Genomic DNA, 22007 nt, shown 5'->3' on the forward strand with positions numbered 1-22007 from the left:
GAGTGTGTGGTGTTTTTACAAAATTCATAAGGAATGCTCCAGTTATTAGAAGGAGTTTAGATGCTGGGCAGGTAAAAAATAAAATAAATATAAAATAAACTGCACTTCTACTAGGTTTTCAAAAATTTTTTATTGGAGTATAATTGATTTAAAGTGTTGTGTTAGTTTCAAGTATACAGCATTCTACTAGGCTTTTAAGTTCCTATTCAAATATCTACTCCTCACTAACCCACCAGGTAGAGATAGAGCGAGTTTTCATGCCTCTGTTAACCATAGGAATGGTGAGAACAAATACCAACTAAATACTGACTTTGTGTCTTTATTCAGTTCAGTTCAGTCGCTCAGTCGTGTCCGACTCTTTGCGACCCCATAAATCGCAGCACGCCGGGCCTCCCTGTCCATCACAAACTCCTGGAGTCTACCCAAACCCATGTCCATCGAGTCGGTGATGCCATCCAACCATCTCATCCTCTGTCATCCCCTTCTCCTCCTGCCTCCAATCTTCCCAGCATTAGGGTCTTTTCCAATGAGTCAACTCTTTGCATGAGCTGGCCAAAGTATTGGAGTTTCAGCTTCAACATCAGTCCTTCCAATGAACAACCAGGACTGATCTCCTTTAGGATGGACTGGTTGGATCTTCTTGCAGTCCAAGGGACTCTCAAGAGTCTTCTCCAACACCACAGTTCAAAAGCACCAATTCTTCAGCGCTCAGCTTTCTTCACCGTCCAACTCTCACATCCATACATGACTACTGGAAAAATCATAACCTTGACTAGACGGACCTTTGTTGGCAAAGTAATGTCTCTGCTTTTAAATATGCTGTCTAGGTTGGTCATAACCTTCCTTTCAAGGAGTAAGCATCTTTTAATTTCATGGCTGCAATCACCATCTGCAGTGATTTTGGAGCCCAAAAATATAAAGTCTGACACGGTTTCCACTGTTTCCCCATCTATTTCCCATGAAGTGATGGGACCAGATGCCATGATCTTAGTTTTCTGAAGGTTGAGCTTTAAGCCAACTTTTTCACTCTCCTCTCTCACTTTCATTAAGAGACTCTTTAGTTCTTCTTTGCTTTCCTCTATAAGGGTGGTGTCATCCGCATATCTGAGGTTATCGATATTTCTCCTGGCAATTTTGATTCCCGCTTGTGTTTCTTCCAGCCCAGCATTTCTCATGATGTACTCTGCATATATTAGGCATGCCATTTGCATTATCTCACTTAATATTTCTAAATCACGTCATCCCCGATCTATAGGTAAGAAAACCATAGCTCCAAGAAATTAAGAAATTTACTCATGGTTATTTAGCTGGAGGCAGTAGTGTGTGTGTGTGTGTGTGTGTGTGTGTGTGTGTGCGCTCACGCTCACATGCACTCATGCTCAATTGTGTCTCTTTGCGTTTAGCTAGAAGAGTTCACAGCCCCTCCCCCAACCACCCTTCCCACTATTTCTGTTACTACTTTTATTCAATTCAACACTTGAGGGGACTGCAGATGAAATGCCTCTGAATCTAAATTGCCAGAAATGAAAATAACAACCTGACTGACTCTTTGTGACCCCATGGATTGTAGCCTGCCCGGCTACTTTGTCCTTGGAATTTTCCAGGTTATAATACTGGGGTGGGTTGTCATTTCCTACTCCAGGGTATCTTCCTGATCCAAGGATCGAACCTGTGTCTCTTGCATTTCTTGCACTGGCAGGCAGATTCTTTACCACTGCACCATCTGGGAAGCCCAGAGGCAGTGGAGTCTGTATTAATAACCAAGGCTGTATGTCTTTGAGGTTAATGCTTCTCCCACATCTCCATGTTATATCTCTCTGTTAGTCTGTATTTTTGCACATAGTATTGATTATATACACTTTTGTACCATGTATGCTGTATCTCCCCAAATAAATTGCCAGTACCTTGATAAAGGGTTACTTGTCTTGAACAATTCTTGTTTCTTTTACAGCACATAATGCAGTACCTTTTGTACATACAAGGATTAATCAATATCTAGTATATGACTCTGAAATCTTTATCAATGAAAAGGAACGTCATATTTTTGAGGTAAATTAGGTATAATAAGGGTTTGCCTGGGGGCTCAGATGGTAATGAATCTGCCTGCAATGCAGGAGACCCAGGTTCAATCCCTGGGTCAGGAAGATCCCCTGGAGAAGGAAATGGCAACCCACTCCAGTATTCTTGCCTGGAGAATCCCATGGACACAGGAGCCTAGCGGGCTACAGTCCATGATGTTGTAAAGAGTTAGACATGACTGAGTGACTAAGCGTGCGCACACACACACACACATACACAGGTACAGTAAAGCATCAGTACATTGAAATTCTACAATCCCTGAAGTACATTAAAATATCCTTCATAAACTTACAGGTCTTTGTCTTTTTCTTCATTTTACTAATTAAGTCATTTTCTCAAGATTACAAACAAGAAAATCAATATCCAATTATTTTTTCCTGTTTAAGTTTCTGCTTTTCTTGCCGCATTACTTTTAATTCATTTCTCTTGTATTCGTCTTTTACTTTAGGTATATTATTTGTTAAAAACACATTTGCAGGCTAGCTATGATACTGCCCACCATCTTTAACAATATTTCTAAGGAAAGCTGGCTTAAAAATGGAATGTCGGATATCACATCCTTGTAGACAACAAGCTTCTCATACACAATCTGTACAGCATAGTGTCTAGTTCAATGCAAATAAGAATGCTGGCTGAGTTGAGTGTAAAATAAGCAGTAAATCTTTATAGACACATTCATTCTCACTAAAGATGCATGTGAAATGTGCTTATTCTTAGATCATTTATGTCAGGCAAGATGCAAATGCGTCAGTGCTTTATTCTTCCTCTCATTCACATGGTTGTCTACATAGTCCCTTCTGGTTGGAGGAGCAAATACTCAATAACCACACTACTCTGCCAATGTAGATGGATTTCAGTCTGTGTTTTGTTTTACTTTTGCAGCATCTTGTTTCAGTACAAGCTGGCTCTCAGGCTTCTTGTGGCTTTTATTTCAAGCTGAGGATTCATGCTTACAAGCTGCCTGTCTCTTTGCGTTTAGCTAGAAGAGTTCACAGCCCCTCCCCCAACCACCCTTCCCACTGTTTCTGTTACTACTTTTATTCAATTCAACACTTGAGGGGACTGCAGATGAAATGCCTCTGAATCTAAATTGCCAGCAATGAAAATAACAACCTATTTTCTGACCCCACCCCACCTTCCTCCATCCACACTTCTCAAATCTAGTCTAGGAGCACACGGCTGCTCTATCTCTGTCTCTTGGGTTTAGTGGTATAGTGGTTTTTCCAGGCAAGAAAAAAAAATTACTACCTCAAATGAAAATCCATTAGGGAAAATATTTGGTAGCGAAGGAAAGAAGTAGGTATGCATAAACTTATAGGGTACATACAAATTTGGTGAAATACATGATGTAGAGCAAGAAATCAGAATTTACATACCACACGGCAAAGTTGTCACCTTGGGAGATTATCCACTAACTCTACCAGCACTAATCGCTGCTAAAGCATTTTTGAAATTTCTCTTACAGAATTGCTCTCAGTGCCAGCACACAAGATATATGAGAAAATAAGCCTCTTAACACCCCATTTTTTAAAATCCTGGACAGTATTACTCAGTTTAATCACTCACCATGTTACAAGACTTCTCTATGAGTGGATTTTACCAAATTAAAAAATATCAAATCTTCCCTCAAAGAAAAACTTAACATTGATGAAATTTAAAACTGCAGTGCAGGCTTTAATGAAAAACCTACTATGTGCCAGAAGGCAGTAGCCATAGTAAGCAACATATTTCCATTTTAGAGTTAAGAAAACTGGATTATTAGAGAGATTAAGCAATTTGTCCAAGGCCACACAGCCAATAAATGGATAAACAAATTTATCCATTTTCCTCCTCAGCAAAGCAGGAAAAATGCCAGCTCTGTGTCCCAGGATTCTTGGGAGCACAATTACTCCACTGGGGAAGGCTTCCAGAATGTCATAGAGAATCCGGGTTCTCCAGCTATCAAGGCTCCAGAAATGGCTACCTGGCTTCAGAGGTACATGACTTCAATACTAGGGTGATGCTGGAAACCCAGAAGTTCCTTTACCATGAACAAAGGTAGGAAGGGCAAAAGGTGAAGAAGCAGCCTTCTACTCCTGAGAGATTCAACAATTATGACTAACAGAAAAAAATTCAGGACCCCAGTTATACCCCTCCTAAAGGACACTTCATCATGAGTACATGATGAGTACATCATGAGAAACGCTGGGCTGGAAGAAACACAAGCTGGAATCAAGATTGCCGGGAGAAATATCAATAACCTCAGATATGCAGATGACACCACTGTCATGGTAGAAAGCGAAGAAGAACTAAAGAGTCTCTTGATGAAAGTGAAAGAGGAGAGTGAAAAAGTTGGCTTAAAGCTCAGCCTTCAGAAAACTAAGATCATGGCATCTGGTCCCATCACTTCATGGGAAATAGATGGGGAAACAGTGGAAACCATGTCAGACTTTATATTTTTGGGCTCCAAAATCACTGCTGATGGTGATTGCTGCCATGAAATTAAAAGATGCTTACTCCTTGGAAGGAAGGTTATGACCAACCTAGATAGCATATTTAAAAGCAGAGACATTACTTTGCCAACAAAAGTTCGTCTAGTCAAGGCTATGGTTTTTCTAGTGGTCATGTATGGATGTGAGAGTTGGACGGTGAAGAAAGCTGAGCGCTGAAGAATTGGTGCTTTTGAACTGTGGTGTTGGAGAAGACTCTTGAGAGTCCCTTGGACTGCAAGGAGATCCAACTAGTCCATCCTAAAGGAGATCAGTCCTGGTTGTTCATTGGAAGGACTGATGTTGAAGCTGAAACTCCAATACTTTGGCCACCTCATGCGAAGAGTTGACTCATTGGAAAAGACCCTAATGCTGGGAAGGATTGGGGGCAGGAGGAGAAGGGGATGACAGAGGATGAGATGGTTGGATGGCATCACCGACTCGATGGACATGGGTTTGGGTAGACTCCGGGAGTTGGTGATGGACAGGGAGGCCTGGCGTGCTGCGATTCACGGGGTCGCAAAGAGTGGGACACAACTGAACGACTGAACTGAACTGAACTGAAAGGACACTTCCAACAGGTCACTAGATGGAACAGATTTCAGACTCCTGAGAAAAGGAGACTCTTTTATTCTTGATCAAGAGAATAATGGATGTTTTGGGTCATGCATTAAAGGACACTTTCCTATGGGGGTGGGATATAGATAAATGTGGTATTTTAAAGTCTTTGTCAAACTAAGCTATTAAATCAATATCATTTGTGTTCTGATTAAATTTTTATTTCTATTTTTCTTATCATAAATGTATGTTTTTGGACTTTAATTTGCCAGGTCTTTCAAATGGGGAGGTTTTTTAACTGTTCTTATTTCCTTCTCTCTTCCCCATCCCTCCTTCCTATATAAATGGTTTGTAACTGACTTCAGGCAACCTCTCAGGGCCCCAAGTCCAAATGTGGGATCGAGGACACCTGTGTCCCCGTGGTCTTGGGCACATCACTGTGTAGTCACTGAACTAGCAAGAAGATATTTATTTTCTGGTACTGAGATTGTCTAGCTTCTCCTGCAGCCCCTGGCAAGACTTGGAAGCAGCCCTTCCTTCAGTCTGGGCTGTGGGGAGTTCCCACTTCAGTCTCTGGTTTCAGAAATCCAGTTTGGCTCCTGTTTCCCACTTCCTTCTGCACAAGGAACAACTATCTCAGGGAGTGACCTTATAGTCATCACTGTCTCCACTCCCAGACCCTCCTCATCCATGGATTCAAACCCTTCTTGCCACTTACTAATTTGAGTTTTTGTTTCATTTTTTTGACCTCAAGAGTCTCATTTATGAGAACACCATATCTCTTAATTTTATTTTTATATCTAGTAATTATTGTTTTTGTGTGAAATAGGGGTTGGGAGGTGGTGCTCAAAAAAAGGAACCTATAGCGCCATCTTGACCAGAATTCTCCTCACTGAATTTGTCTTCAGAGATTTCCTTGGGACATCTCAAATTTAACATGTCTATAACTGAATTTATTATATTCTCTTACCAAAACCTGTTCTTCTACATTTGCTTTAACTTTATGAATGGTGTAACAATTGATCTAGCCTCCAAAATTAGAAACATTAGCTTCAATCTCTATTCTTCCTTCTTCCTCCCTCATCATTTCCAATCTGTCCCCAAATCCTATAAATCTATTTCAGGACTTCCTGGTGGTCCAGTCGTTAAGAATCCACCTGCGAATACAGAGGACATGGGTTCAATCTCTGGTCAGGGAAGATCACACATGTTGCAGGACAACTAAGCCCATGAGCTTCAACTACTGAGCTGGAGTGCCACAACTAGACAGTAGCCTCCTCTGTCCACAACCAGCAAAAGCACATGCAGAGTAATGAAGAGCCTTTGTGCCGAAATGAAGACCCAGCACAGTCTAAATAAATAAATAAAGTTAAAAAAAACCACAGGAGAATGTGTGTAGGTTATATACAAACATTAGGCCATTAAAAAAAAAGAATCTATTTCAATAACAACTCGTGAATCCAAACTCACTTGCTTGAGTGTCAGCTATATTCTTCCTGCCACCAATGGCTTTCAACTCAAGTACATCTTTCCAGATTCATTTTCCCAAAGAAACAAACAACCGTGAATCTCTTTAAAGACTCTGCCTATTATTTATACAACGAGGTTCAAAATTGTTAGCAGGGGTGATGTTGGATGGGTAGGTCAAGACTAAAATGTATGATATTGGGATGTACTGTGTTGCTTAAGTATAGCGTTTAGAATGAATGAGAAATGGGATTTATGTCTATGATAGTCTTATATAATATTAGCAGAGAAGGCAATGGCACCCCACTCCAGTACTCTTGCCTGGAGAATCCCAGGGGAGGCGGAGCCTGGTGGGCTGCCGTCTATGTGGTCGCACAGAGTCGGACACGACTGAAGCGACTTAGCAGCAGCAGCAGCAGCATATAATATTAGAGATAATCGCTGGCATGAATTAAGATGTGAACGTATGGATGGATGAGCATAACTGTCTGAGGATGGTGTGCTAGTTATTCTGGTTACTTTCAGATCCATTCTTGGTTCTTCTCTAGCTGAGGAGCTAACCTTGATTGACTCCATTGTCTGGACTTACCTGTGCAGTGGAGGCACGGAGGTAGAAGGGCAAGAGGTAGAAGGTAGGAGGTAGAAGGGCAAGAGGAGATCTGGGCATTTATTCCTTCTATTCTACCTTGGTTTGCCATTGTTCTGATGTTCTGGCAGGGGCTAGGTCATTCGTGACTAAAGCTTCCATCTGACAACCCTTCTTCTGTGCTCAGCGCTCAAGGGATCTCTGGTAAGCTCCATTCCTTCCCTAGTCCCTTCAGGCCTGGGGGTGGGCGGTAATTGTTTCCATTGTAATTAGTTTCTGAGTACTTCTCTATTACTCCTTGCTTCCTTTAACCTTGCACATACCTCACCATCTAATCCATTCACCATGTTATTTTAAGATAAACCTCTGTTCCCTTGCTGTACTCAGTAAAGATGGCAGTGGGCTTCCCTGGTGGCTCAGTGGTAAAGAATCCATCTGCCTAGGCAGGAAGCACAGGTTCGATCCCTGGTTTAGCAAGATCCCACATGCCTTGGGGCAGCTAGGCCCGTGGGCTACAGCTACTGAGCCTGTGCTCTAGAGCCTGGGATCTGCAACTAATGAGGCTATGAGAAGAGTATGTCAATATGTCATACTCAATATGTCAGCAAATTTGGAAAACTCAGCAGTGGCCACAGGACTGGAAAAGGTCAATTTTCATTCCAGTCCCAAAGAAAGGCAATGCCAAAGAATGCTCAAATTACCGCACAATCACATTCATCTCACACGCTAGTAAAGTAATGCTCAAAATTCTCCAAGCCAGGCTTCAGCAATACGTGAACCATGAACTGCCAGATGTTCAAGCTGGTTTTAGAAAAGGTAGAGGAACCAGAGATCAAATTGCCAACATCCGATGGATCATCGAAAAAGCAACAGAGTTTCAGAAAAACATCTATTTCTGCTTTATTGACTATGCCAAAGCCTTTGACTGTGTGGACCACAATAAATGGTGGAAAATTCTGAAAGAGATGGGAATTCCAGAACACCTGGCCTGCCTCTTGAGACACCTGTATGCAGGTCAGGAAGCAACAGTTAGAACTGGACATGGAACAACAGACTGGTTCCATATAGGAAAAGGAGCAGGAGCACGTCAAGGCTGTATATTGTCACCCTGCTTATTTAACTTATATGCAGAGTACATCATGAGAAACGCTGGGCTGGATGAAGCACAAGCTGGAATCAAGATTGCCAGAAGAAATATCAATAATATCAATAAATATCAATAATATCAATAATAAAGTGAAGAACTAAAGAGCCTCTTGATGAGGAGAGTGAAAAATTTGGCTTAAAGCTCAACATTCAGAAAACTAAGATCATGGCATCCGGTCCCATCACTTCATGGCAAATAGATGGGGAAACAGTGACTGACTTTACTTTTTTGGGCTCCAAAATCACTGCAGATGTTGATTGCAGCCATGAAATTAAAAGACGCTGACTCCTTGGAGGGAAAGTTATGACCAACCTAGACAGCATATTAAAAATCAGAGACATTACTTTGTCAACTAAGGTCCGTCTAGTCAAGGCTATGGTTTTTCCAGTAGTCATGTATGGATGTGAGAGTTGGACTATAAAGATAGCTGAGCACCGAAGAACTGATGCTTTTGAACTGTGGTGTTGGAGAAGACTCTTGAGAGTCCCTTATACTGCAAGGAGATCCAACCAGTCCATCCTAAAGGAGATCAGTCCTGGGTGTTCATTGCAAGGACTGATGTTGGAGCTGAAACTCCAATACTTTGGCCACCTGATGTGAAGAACTGACTCATTTGAAAAGACCCTGATGTTGGGAAAGATTGAGGGCAGGAAGAGAAGGGGACAACAGATGATGAGATGGTTGGATGGCATCACCGACTCAATGGACATGGGTTTGGGTAAACTCCGGCAGTTGGTGATGGACAGGGAGGCCTGGAGTGCTATGCTTCCTGGGGTCACAAAGAGTCAGACACGACTGAGCGACTGAACTGAACTGAACTGAACTGAATTGTATGTGGCCTGCAACAAGAGAGTATTCCCCACTCTCGGCAACTAGAGAGAGCCCTCACAGCAACGAAAACCCAGCAGAGACAAAAGTAAAATAAAGAAAAAAAAAGAAAAGGAAAGGAAAGTCAGCAGATCTTAATGGCTCTGCCTTTAAGAAAAAAAGTAAAGATGGTAAGTGTAAAATATCTGACTGAGAAATAAACTAATATGAGTTTAAGTTTATTTAAAAAAAAACCCTAAAAATACAATATCCTATCTTTTCAGAAGTAAAGATTATTTTCGGTTTTAATGAGCATTTGGATGTTACAGTCCATGTGGAAGGATATGAATTTATTCTTCAAAATTCAGCTGCAAAAGAAGAATTAGTGGTTTAACTATTGAAATCTGACATCTCTTACATTCTTGTTGGATTTCCCTTTACTGGCTATAAAATTTGGGAAGCTATTTGAAAGTAGTCTATTCTAGGAGCAATGTAATTGGGCCATGTTAATTGATCATATTTCAGCATTTTTAATCTACAGAACGCCCACCTATGACTCATAATTAATAAATCCACAGTGCTGAGAACATGACACAATATGCCAGCCTGCTGAGAAAGAAACCTGTTTGTGCTCATCTCTTCATCTAGATGTCGAGGTCCGTCTGACATACGCTCTTACTTCTCTGATCTCCTTTCTAAAGTCAGGAGCACATTTTGTTGCTCATGACACATTGGGACATGTCTACAGGCTGAAGTACGAGCCAATTTCTAGAAACTGAAAACCTTTGCCAAAAAAAAGAAAAGACACACGAGAGCGGCACTTCTACAAATTCAAATTGCCTCTGTATACTGTCACTGAAAAATAATGACTTGCATTCTGTGAAGCAACCAGGAAGCAAGGTTATGTGACTCTTCCCTGTTCAGCCCCCACCCTTCACTACTCTCTTTCTACCAACAACCCACATTTCATTCACATCTAACACTGGAAGAAAAGTACGTAGGGAAGAGATGAGGGCAGTAAGCTTTGGAATCATGTTCTTTGTTGGGGAAATCTGCAAGCTCTAGCTGTTTCCATTTGAATGGCATTTCATTTTGCTGGGTTCAGGGTTTGCTGATTGTTCATGCTGCCTAGAAAAGCTTTGATTAAACCTTCTAATTTCAGCTAAATTCTTTTTCTGCAGGGCAAGCCCTTGTCCTGAAAGTACAGGAATGTGGTCAAAAGGAAAACAACAAAGTAGGAAACTTGAAGGGAAGGAGTTAGGAAACCTGAATGAACTATAAGTTTGGTGAATTTAACCAGTATAATGTTATATTAACCAAGAATCCCTTTTGATAACTATTTTACTAATTTCTTACATTCCATGATTCTGATGCGTAAAAAACTAAAATCTTCACCTCTAAAACTCATTTACCTTTTTTTTTTTTTTTAATATTTACAATAGAAATGATACAAAGATAGTCCTTATTGGCTCAAAACATGGGTGCCTCTGCTTCCAGAGGATTGTTTTTATTTGATCATGTGAGTAGAAAAGCTGAAGTTGCTTATTTCTCCAGTATGGAATTTCTGACTTTGCTTTAAATATAGTACCTGTTCAGCCAGGTCTTTCCAATTCACTAACTTGATTTTAGATAACTGTGAGAGATTTATTGTGAAAAGAAGAGCTATTGAGAGGTGTGTGTGTGTGTATTAGGGAGTCTGTGTCTCTCCAAACATATGTATATAACTCCACAATTATTTAGAACCTTGACATACATGTTTAAAAAAAATGTTCATTATTTAAAAATATACAGAATAATATAACAAATATCTTTGTAATTACTGTTGAGGATTGAGAGGGCCAGTAGATTTCATCCCTCATGGCAACCCACTCCAGTATTCTTGCCTGGAGAATCCCAGGGACAGAGGAGCCTGGTGTGCTGACATCTATGGGGTCGCACAGAGTCGGACACGACTGAAGAGACTTAGCAGCAGCAGCAGCAGCATCCCTCCTACCCAAGTTCTGAGTCAATTGAGAGAGACAAAGTCAGGCAAATGGAAATGCTGTATAACCAATAAAGTCTATGTTGGAGGATATGGCCTAGGTACATTCAGCAACACACAACCCATCTTCCCTTCCAACTTCTAAATGTCAAATATGAGAGACAAAGGCAGGTAGATAGGGCTCTTAATAGCAGTTTCTTTCCGGTAAGTTGGGAACACATGGCTTGGGTGTGGAGTGACAACTGGCTTAGGCCCCTGTAGCCACCTGGACACAGTTTTCCCTGGTTTCCAACACTCCGCCTACATTGCAGCCAACAGCAAACCAGAGGACAAGCTCTCTGCAGAGAGGAGGAGAGAGATGCTGAGTTGGGAATGTAAGTTCCTCTCTAAACACACCAATCAGGTAACTTTCTCTCCTTCTGAGGGAGAATAAAGGGGTGTGGCTAAATGGGAAGAGTGTTCACAAAAAAATAACTTCTCAAGGAAATCAGAGGAAAACTGTAGCCCACTCACACTCGACTATAACAAATCTTAACATTTTATCATTTCATTCCTTCTGTTACAGAAACAATACGTTACAGATACTGTTGGGGCCTTCTGTGTACCCTTCCATGACCTCGTTCATCTCCTCTTCCATCTCCACTGGTGACCATTTCCCTGGTGTGTATCATTCAATTCATATTTTTATACTTTTACACATATATGTAGTTCACATATGTGTGCATATATATATAAATTATATATAGGGCTATTATGCATTTATGACTTTCAAGTGAATGGAATAACAGTAGATATAAAATTATGCAACTTTCTTTTTTCATGCAACATGATGTTTTTGAGATTTATCCTCATAGATATTTGTAGTTGAGAAGTTTTTAATTGTATGAATAAACCATACTTTCCTTATTCTGTGGTCAACTGGTTGGTTTATTCCCCTATTTTTACCATTATAAACAACGCTGAGAAAAATAGTCTTGTACAGATTCCTCTCTGCGTATGAGAAACAGTTTTGATGGAGCAGTGATTCTCAGCTTAGGTGGGATATTGTATTCCTCTCACCCTAAAAAGTGCTTGGAAATGTGTAGGAACATTTTGGACTGTCAAATTACAAGGAAGAGTACTACCAGCTATAGTCCTGGGGATGAGAGACGCTCAATGTCCTTCAATGTGTTGGGTGGTAATACAGAAAAAATTGTTCCATCCCAAATCAAATAAGTCCACTGCTACAAACTCCACTCGAAATATAATCCCCTTTGTAACAAAGCTGTATCATAGGATATGCAAATCCTCATCTTTATTAGATGTTACCAGATGGCTCTTCCACTTGATTTAGCCAATTTATAAACTCACTATTTCTTAACTCTACATCCTTGCCAACACGTGTGATTATCAAATTATATATATATATAGAAAATCTAATAAAAGTTGTGTTACTGTTATTATCTTAATTTGCAATTCTGGGGTTACTTGTTGAAGATGAACATTTTAAAGTGGCTATTTGAGTTTAGTCTTCAGTTAAATCTAGTCTTCTGTGAAACATCTATTCCTATCCTTTGTTTACTTTTGTTATTAGTTTACTTTTGTTATTGTTATTATTTATCTTTAAGAATAACAATTCATAACATTTTAGATACAGTAGTTATGAATCCTTTGTGTATATTGTGACTATATATCAATGGTACATATAAATGCCACCCCCCATGTCTTATCTTTGAATTTTGTTCGTGGTACCTTTTGTTGAACAGGACGTTTAAAATTTCAATGTGAACAAGTTTATCAACATCTTTTCTGGTTTGTGCCTTTTGCATTTTAATAATTAAGTTCTCGCTTACCACTCTACTTTCCTATATTTTCTTCACAAATCTTAATGCTTTTACTTACCCTACTTTCCACATGTAGGTCCTCAATCTTTCTGGATTTTTTTGGTCATATGAGGTAGAGATCAAATTTTATTTCCCATTGTTGTTGCTCAGTTGCTATGTCATGTCCGACTCTTTGAGACCCCGTGGACTGCAGCACACCAGGCTTCCCTGTCCTCCACTATCTCCCGGAGTTTGCTCAAGTTCATGTCCATTGAGTCAATGATGTTATTTAACCATCTCACCCTCTGCCACCCTCTTCCTCTTTTGCCTTCAATATTTTCCAATGAGTCAGCCCTTTGCATCAGGTGACCAAAATATTGAAGCTTCAGCTTTTGCATCAGTCCTTCCAATGAATATTCAGGGCTAATTTCTTTTAGGACTGACTGGTTTGATCTCCAAGCTGTCCAAGGGACTCTGAAGAGTCTTCTCCAGCATAACAATTTGAAAGCATCAATTCTTTGGTGCTTAGCCTTTTTTTATGGTCCAACTCTCATATCTGTACATGATTACCGGAAAACCATAGCTTTGACTATACAGACCATTGTTGGCAAAGTGATGTCTTTTCTCTTTAATATGCTGTCTAGGTTTGTCATAGCTTTCCTTCCAAGAAGCAAGCGTCTTCTAATTTTATGGCTACAGTCCCATCCACAGTGATCTTGGAGCCCAAGAAAATAAAATCTGTCACTGCTTCTACTTTTTCTCCATCTATTTGCCATGAAATGAACTGGATGCTATGATCTCAGTTTTTTTGAATGTTGAATTTTAAGCCAGCCTTTTCACTGTCCTCTTTCACCCTCATGGAGAGGCTCTTTGGTTCCATGAGCAGGGATGGAAGAAGTCTGTTTTACATGGTGACTGGTCGCCAGTTTTGATAGATAAAAAGATCAAAGTTTGTATTTAGAATGGATTAGGCTGTTTACTACTGAAAATGAAGCATGTTTATTAATACTTGAAAGTGACAAAAAGCTATGGCATCTACCTGGGAGAAAGCAGATCAGACAGATGTCTGAAATGAATTAGTGAGAGGAAAAAAGGCTATTTCTTGATTGCATTTTTCTAAGTCCAACATGTTCAATAAACTTGTCACGTATTTACTGTGATTACTGACATATCAGACTTCATTTCTAAATAGTTATTTTGTGTTTTCTATTTGCCTTGCTTTTCTTTCCTTTTCATCTGTATACAATATTGATACATTTTCCCCCATTTTCCTTTTTCCATTTTAGGTTTGAAAACCTTAACATTAATTTATAAATTATTTTTCTTAAGGCCTAAACTATCAGGCTATTAGATATGTTTCTCTTCCTCTTGCATATGACATAGATCTTTGTGTACTTTAATTACCCATTAAACAATACCATCCACCATCTTGTTATTATTGTTTATACTTTAGGATTAAGATTTTTGAAACTAAAAAGTTACTAAGCCTTGCTATAATTGGCTATTAATAACATATTTATCAATTTTTCCCCTTACTGTACTTTTGTATATCCCATGTCTCCCTCTGGGTTAATTTTGTTTTTAATATGCTTGTATCTTTTTCTGAGTATGCGATGAATGTCTGTAGTTTTGCTCTCCTTTTTGAATGTTGATGGGGCTTCCCTGGTGGCTCAGATGGTAAAGAATCTGCCTGTAATGTAGGAGACTCAGGTTCAATCCCTGGGTCGGAAAGATTCCCTGGAGAAGGGAATGGTTACCCACTCCAGTATTCTTGCCTGGAGAATTCCATGGGCAGAGAAGCCTGGTGGGCTACAGTCCAAAGAGAGGAGTGTAAAATTCTAAATTTATCATTATTTCTCCACAACACCATTATATTCTAGAATTTATTGTTTCTGTTGAGAAGATTTCTCAAAGTCTAAATTGTCTTTCCTTTTTAAGATAATTTACCTTTTCTCTATGGTAGCATTAAGATTTTTTTATCCTTTATGGTCTACAGATCCATTATAATGTGACTTCATGTGATTTTACACTCATTTATTCTGCTCTCTATTCAAGGTACATTTAAATGTGAAGGCCACTGATGTTTGAATTCTAGAAATTTACAAGTTATCACCTGTTCAATACAGTTTTTTTCTTCCTTCCTTCTATTCATTCCCCGTGGATCTATTTTTAGATGTGACTTAGAGTCTGTCAGTAAATCCTCTATATCTTAACTGCTTTTCAGTTCAGTTCAGTTGTTCAGTCGTGTCCGACTCTTACCCACAAACTGCAGCACTCCAGGCTTCTCAGTCCATCATCAACTCCCAGAGTTTATCCAAACTCATGTCCATTGAGTCGGGGATACCATCCAACAATCTCATCCTCCGTCGTCCCCTTCTCTTCCTGCCCTCAATCTTTCCCAGCATCAGGGTCTTTTCAAATGAGTCAGTTCTTCGCATGAGGTGGCCAAAGTATTGGAGTTTCAGCTCCAACATCAGTCCTTGTAATGAACACCCAGGACTGATCTCCTTTAGGATGGACTGGTTGGATCTCCTTGCAGTCCAAGGGACTCTCAAGAGTCTTCTCCAACACCATAGTTCAAAAGCATCAGTTCTTCAGTGCTCAGCTTTCTTTATAGTCCAACTCTCACATCCATACATGACCACTGGAAAAACCATAGCCTTGACTAATGGACCTTAGTTGACAAAGTAATGTCTCTGATTTTTAATATGCTGTCTAGGTTGGTCATAACTTTCCTTCCAAGGAGTAATAGTCTTTTAATTTCATGGCTGCAGTCACCATCTGCAGTGATTTTGGAGCCCCCCAAAATAAAGTCAGCCACTGTTTCCACTGTTTACCCATCTATTTGCCATGAAGTGATGGGACCAGATGCCATGATCTTAGTTTTCTGAATGTTGAGCTTTAAGCCAACTTTTTCACTCTCCTCTTTCACTTTCATCAAGAGGCTCTTTAGTTCTTTGCTTTCTGCCATAAGGGTGGTGTCATCTGCATGTCTGAGGCTATTGATATTTCTCCCGGCAATCCTGATTCCAGCTTGTGCTTCATCCAGCCCAGCGTTTCTCATGATGTACTCTGCATATAAGTTAAATAAGCAGGGCGACAATATACAGCCTTGACGGACTCCTTTTCCTATTTGGAACCAGTCTGTTGTTCCATGTCCAGTTTTAACTGTTGTTTCCTGACCTGCATACAGGTGTCTCAAGAGGCAGGTCAGGTGTTCTGGAATTCCCATCTCTTTCAGAATTTTCCACCATTTATTGTGGTCCACACAGTCAAAGGCTTTGGCATAGTCAATAAAGCAGAAATAGATGTTTTTCTGGAACTCTCTTGCTTTTTCGATGATCCAGCAGATGTTAGCAATTTGATCTCTGGTTCCTCTGCCTTTTCTAAAACCAGCTTGAACATCTGGCAGTTCATGGTTCACGTATTGCTGAAGCCTGGCTTGGAGAATTTTGAGCGTTACTTTACTAGCGTGTGAGATGAGTGCAATTGTGTGGTAGTTTGAGCATTCTTTGGCATTGCCTTTCTTTGGGACTGGAATGAAAACTGACCTTTTCCAGTCCTGTGGCCACTGCTGAGTTTTCCAAATTTGCTGGCATATTGAGTGCAGCACTTTCACAGCATCATCTTTCAGGATTTGAAATAGCTCAACTGGAATTCCATCACCTCCACTAGCTTTGTTCGTAGCGATGCTTCCTAAGGCCCATTTGACTTCACATTCCAGGATGCCTGGCTCTAGGTGAGTGATCCCACCATCATGATTATCTGGGTTGTGAAGATCTTTTTGGTACAGTTCTTCTGTGTAAGTGCTTTTACCTACATGTTATTTCCTTGTCTTCTGTGGATTTCTCACCAATGTTTTCCACATCACTAATTATTTCTTTGCAGCCTGTAAGCTAGATTCTAGTTCACCTATTGAGTTTTTAAAATTTATATCTATAGCTATTAATATGTTATTTTAGTTATAATGTAGAATTTACAGGTATACCCATGACTGATTCATGTCAATGTATGGCAAAAACCACTACAATATTGTAAAGTAATTAGCCTCCAATTAAAATAAATAAATTAATTTAAAAATTTTATTTATTTATTTTTGGCTGGGCTTGGTCTTCATTGCTGTGTGCGGTCTTTCTCTAGTCCAGCAAGTGGGGGCTATTCTCTAGTTGTGGTGCACAGGCTTCTTATTGCAGTGACTTCTCTTGTTGAGGAGCACAGGGTCTAGGCACACGGGCTTTAGTAGTTGCAGCTTGTGGACTTAAGTAGTTTTGGGCTCACAGGCCCTAGAACACGGGCTCAGTAGTTGTGGTGCACAAGCTCCACAACATGTGGGATCTTCCCAAACCAGGGATCAAACCCATGTCTGCTGCATTGGCAGGTGGATTATTTACCACTGAGCCAATAGGGAAACCCTAGATTTTTAAAAGATAATCATTCTAGGTTTTCTATTCTGAGTCTGAGGAGAAATGTATACTCCAGGAGACATGGATAGAGATCATTTCGTATAATGTATCAATTGTGTTATAACTCAGTGGGTATGTCATATCTTACCCAACAAAGACCTCTACTGTTTATTTTTATGATACATTATAAGAATAATACACTTATAATGCTAATAACTTTAGTTATTGTTTTTCATTAATGTTCTGAGTTCATAGCTATCTAAGGAGATGAGGTATTCTGTGGTTGTTTGACAAGAATGGAACAAAACAACTGTATTTTCAAAACAACCTATGTAAGGATATTTGCAGTCAGTTTTCATAATTCAGTACATTAAGGAGGGCTGGATAATATTTCAAATGCAAATACAAAACTGCTTAATAGGCACTCTGCTCAATTTCTCCCAAACAAACTTCAGAACTCATCCAAAATATATAATCTTTTTGTTTAAAAGGGAAAATGTACAGGAAATACTAAGAGATTAGAAACAGAAATCTTTAATGGAGAATGTCTGGCATTGAAATATATTAGCTAGTATGAAAGTTACATACTTTTATATGTAAACTTCAAGTAATTTTAAGTTAATGGTGATTTTGTATCGGGTGATTAAATGGGGGTGGTTTGAAATGGGATAGCTGATAATGAGCTCATTTAATATATTAATTATTTTTCATCTTACTTATTATCTAGGCAAATGTTTTTTCCTACTAAACACTCATATTTGTCTATTCAATGAAGACTCTTATTTAACATGTCTGAAGTTTATTCCAAAGGAATGTTTATGGAAGACTTAACTATGTCTGGAGCACTGTACTGGGCCTATGTAAATCATGAGCCATAAGGAGCTCAAAATTAATGGAGGAGAGAGATTCATAAATAAACAGTTATAGATACAATATGAAGAGGGCTGGGCAAAGAGAAATGTTCACAGTGTGCTCTGGTTAATCCCCTAAAATCTCCCTCCCTACTTCTACTCATTGGAGCTCAAAACACTATAGTTATCTTTGGTCACTTTTCCTATATTATATATTGTGAAATTAGTTACCAAATCCCATTTGTGGTACTTTCTTCCAAAAATCTCATAGAAATCCTACTCTTTTTTATCCTCCACCCCCTGCTGTCCCCATCGTCACTACTCTTGTCCAGTCTTTCTACACTTCTCATGGATTGATTTAATATTCCATTAACTAGATTCCCTGTTTAAATCTCTCCTGATGCAATCTTTCCAGTATTGGAATGCATCTTCATCATTTCATTAGTGTGCTTAGAGAATCCAGGTCTACTACCTAATAGCTGCAAACCTTGTCCAAGTTGTTTAACTTCTCTGGACCTCTTTTTGTCATCTGTATGACAGATTGTATCTAAGAGTTAAATATATATATATATATATATATATATATATATATATATATATATATGTATGTTTAAAAAAGAGTGCTTAGCATGTAGTAAGTAAATATGACTCAGTAAATGTAGCTGCTGTAATACTAATTGTTATTATTCACTCTCTCCAACTCCTATGACATTTTGCCTCTTACTAAATTAATAATATTTTCACTTTGTAGTTTTCTGTATACATTCTCTCTCTCTCTATTTAACCATACACTCCTTGAAGGCAGGGATTGAATCTTATTTGTCTTCAGGCATGACTGGTGCACCAATTTTTCCTTGGTCTATGATTTGTCACCCAATAGGATTTGATGGACTCCTGTTTGATTCACAGTTGATAGGGACAAAAAGCCCCAGAGCTCAATTAAAATGATACTTGAAAGATACCTGATATCACTAAAATCTATAGAATTATATATTAAACAGCCCCCAAAGAATCACCTGATTTAAAAATTATTACAAGGAACATAATACATCACATTATATATCATACACCATAAAAATGTCAGAAGTAGCTTTATTTTATAGTACCATATTTCTTGACGGTGATCTAGATGGAAAAGTGAGGCTTGCTGAACTTGAACATGGATGATAAACTCACATTCTTAGAAAATATTTAAAATATGAAATAGAACCAGGGATGGTGTTGGAGAACTCCTTGGGAGAAAATGCAGTTAGGAAATCTTTGAGTCCTGACAGTTTGCAAACCCTTTCATAGCACATAAATGATTTAACAGTAACACAAAGTGGCCAGAGTAAATTATTTCCATTTCTACCACTGCACAACTTATAATAAGTAACCAGATAAGATGCTGAATGATTATGTCATTATGATGTATGCTGATCTGAGTTTTTTTTTTTTTTTCTTTTTGCTTTGTTTTGATTTCCAATGCCTTGGATCCTTGCCAAATCATTAAGCTAGTCACATCCATCTGAAGCTGGCTTGAACAGTCTCAACAAAACTTGCAAAGGCCAGTTCATCAAAACCCTTAGGATCATACAAACAAGAGAAAAATACCAAGGGGCCTCTCCTATTTGTCTTTCTGGCTATCTGTGTTGCACAGGAAGGAAAAAAAAAAATCACAGGAACAGGATTTAAATGCTCTGTTTTGACAGGTTATTAAGATTCCAATCACAACCTGCCTACTCCCCCGATCAAGCCAAGTTCAGAAACATACAATATCTCTAAAGCAACTGTGCACGCATATAAACCAAAAAAAGTGCTAGAAAAGGATGAAGAGTGGAAAAATCAGGACAACATGAATAATTGGTAGATTTGTGGGGGGTTTAAAACCAAGACATATGTTAGCATGGCAGGTTATATCAGTGTAGTTGACTAGCACACAGTTTCCTACACAGAATTTAGATACTGGTGGCTCAAGTGCTGTCAATCTCATCTGGTTCTACTATATAATCAATAGTTCCAACGGAGTCATCCATGGGAGGCCAGATTTTTATCCTCTGAAATTAGAGCCCACCCTCTGTATGAGATTTCCTACCACGGGGTCAGCTCTGATACTGGCAGTGGGGCACCAAGTCTGAGTTCTCTGAGACCCTTTGTAAATATTCTTCTACTGACACAAATTTCACTGTGATGGGCACAGGCTTGGGTTCTGGTCTCACACCCTTTTCTCCAAAGATGAACTGTAATAAAACATGAGGGCTTCTATGGTGAGGGACACTGAGTAATCACTGCTGGACACAGAACTAAGGAGATTTTGAAAATTACAAGAGACAGAACACTCTGACCCTCTGAAACAATATAGACTGAAAGATGCAAAAACTGATTACCTTTGGTATAGAGCAGTTCAGTTCAGTCACTCAGTCATGTCTGATTCTTTGCAACCCCACAGACTGCAGCACACCAGGCTTCCCTGTCCATCACCAACTCCCAGAGCTTGCTCAAACTCATGTACCTTGAGTTGGTGATACCATCCAACCGTCTCATCCTCTATTGTCCCCTTCTCCTCCTGCCTTCAATCCTTCCCAGTGTCAAGGTTTTTTTGAATGTGTCAGTTCTTCACATCAGGTGGCCAAAGTATTAGAGTCTCAGCTTCAGCATCAGTCCTTCCAATGAATACTCAGGACTGATTTCCTTTACAATTGACTGGTTTGATCTCCTTGCAGTCCAAGGGACTCTCAAGAGCCTTCTCCAACACCACAGTTCAAAAGCATCAATTCTTCAGGGTTCAGCTTTCTTTATCGTCCAACTCTCACATCCATACATGACTACTGGAAAAACCATAGCTTTGACTAGATGGACCTTTGTCAGCAAAGTTATGTCTCTGATTTTTAATATGCTGTCTAGGTTGGTCATAGCTTTTCTTCAAGGAGCAAGTGTCTTTTAATTTCGTGGCTGCAGTCACCATCTGCAGTGATTTTGGAGCCCCCAAAAATAAAGCCTGTCACTGTTTCCATTGTTTTCCCATCTATTTGCCATGAAGTGATGGGACTGGATGCCCTTATCTTTGTTTTTTGAATGCTGACTTTTAAGTCAGCCTTTCACTCTTCTCTTTCACCTTCATCAAGAGATTCTTTAGTTCCTCTTCACTTTCTGCCATAAGGGTGGTGTCATCTGCACATGTGAGGTTATTAATACTTCTCCAGGCAATCTTGATTCCAGGTTGTGCTTCATCCAGCCTGGCATTTTGCATTATGTACTCTGCATATAAGTTAAATAAGCAAGGTGACAGTATACAACCTTGACATACTCCTTTACCAATTTGAAACTAGTCCATTGTTCCATGTCCAGTTATAACTGTTGTTTCTTGACCTGCATAGAGATTTCTCAGAAGGCAAGTCAGGTGGTCTGGTATTCCCATCTCTTTCTGAATTTTCCACAGTTTGTTGTGATCCACACAGTCTAAGGCTTTGGCATAGTTAATAAAAAGCAGAAGTAGATGTTTTTCTGGAACTCTCTTGCTTTTTCTATGATCCAGAGGATGTTGGCAATGTGATCTCTTAGGTTCTTCTGCCTTTTCTAAATCCAGCTTGAACATCTAGAAGCTCTTGGTTCACGTACTGTTGAAGACTTGCTTGGAGAATTTTGACGGACGGGTATAGAGCAAGGATTGACCAAACTACAGCCTGGATGCCAAGTATGGCTTACTGTCAGTTTTTGTAAGTGAAGTTTTATGGAATGTAGCTATCTCCACCCAGTCATTTACATATTATATATGGCTGCCAGTGGTTGCAGTAGAGAGTGTTTGGTCCCCAAGTTTAACAATTGACCATCTGTCCCATTCTAGAAAGTTTGCTGACTCCTGATACAGAGTAACTGAGC

The 22007-nt window shown here is 39.4% G+C and overlaps 1 protein-coding gene across 1 annotated transcript in view; it reads right to left on the minus strand.

Moving 5' to 3' along the window:
* The window catches only part of PMFBP1 (polyamine modulated factor 1 binding protein 1), a 443606-nt gene that overhangs the window by 188250 nt on the left and 233349 nt on the right, over positions 1 to 22007 (minus strand). The window lies entirely within an intron of this gene.

The sequence above is a fragment of the Giraffa tippelskirchi genome, chromosome 7 (genome assembly GCF_054371585.1).
Source record: "Giraffa tippelskirchi isolate mGirTip1 chromosome 7, T2T-mGirTip1v1.2.pri, whole genome shotgun sequence".
NCBI lineage: Eukaryota > Metazoa > Chordata > Mammalia > Artiodactyla > Giraffidae > Giraffa > Giraffa tippelskirchi.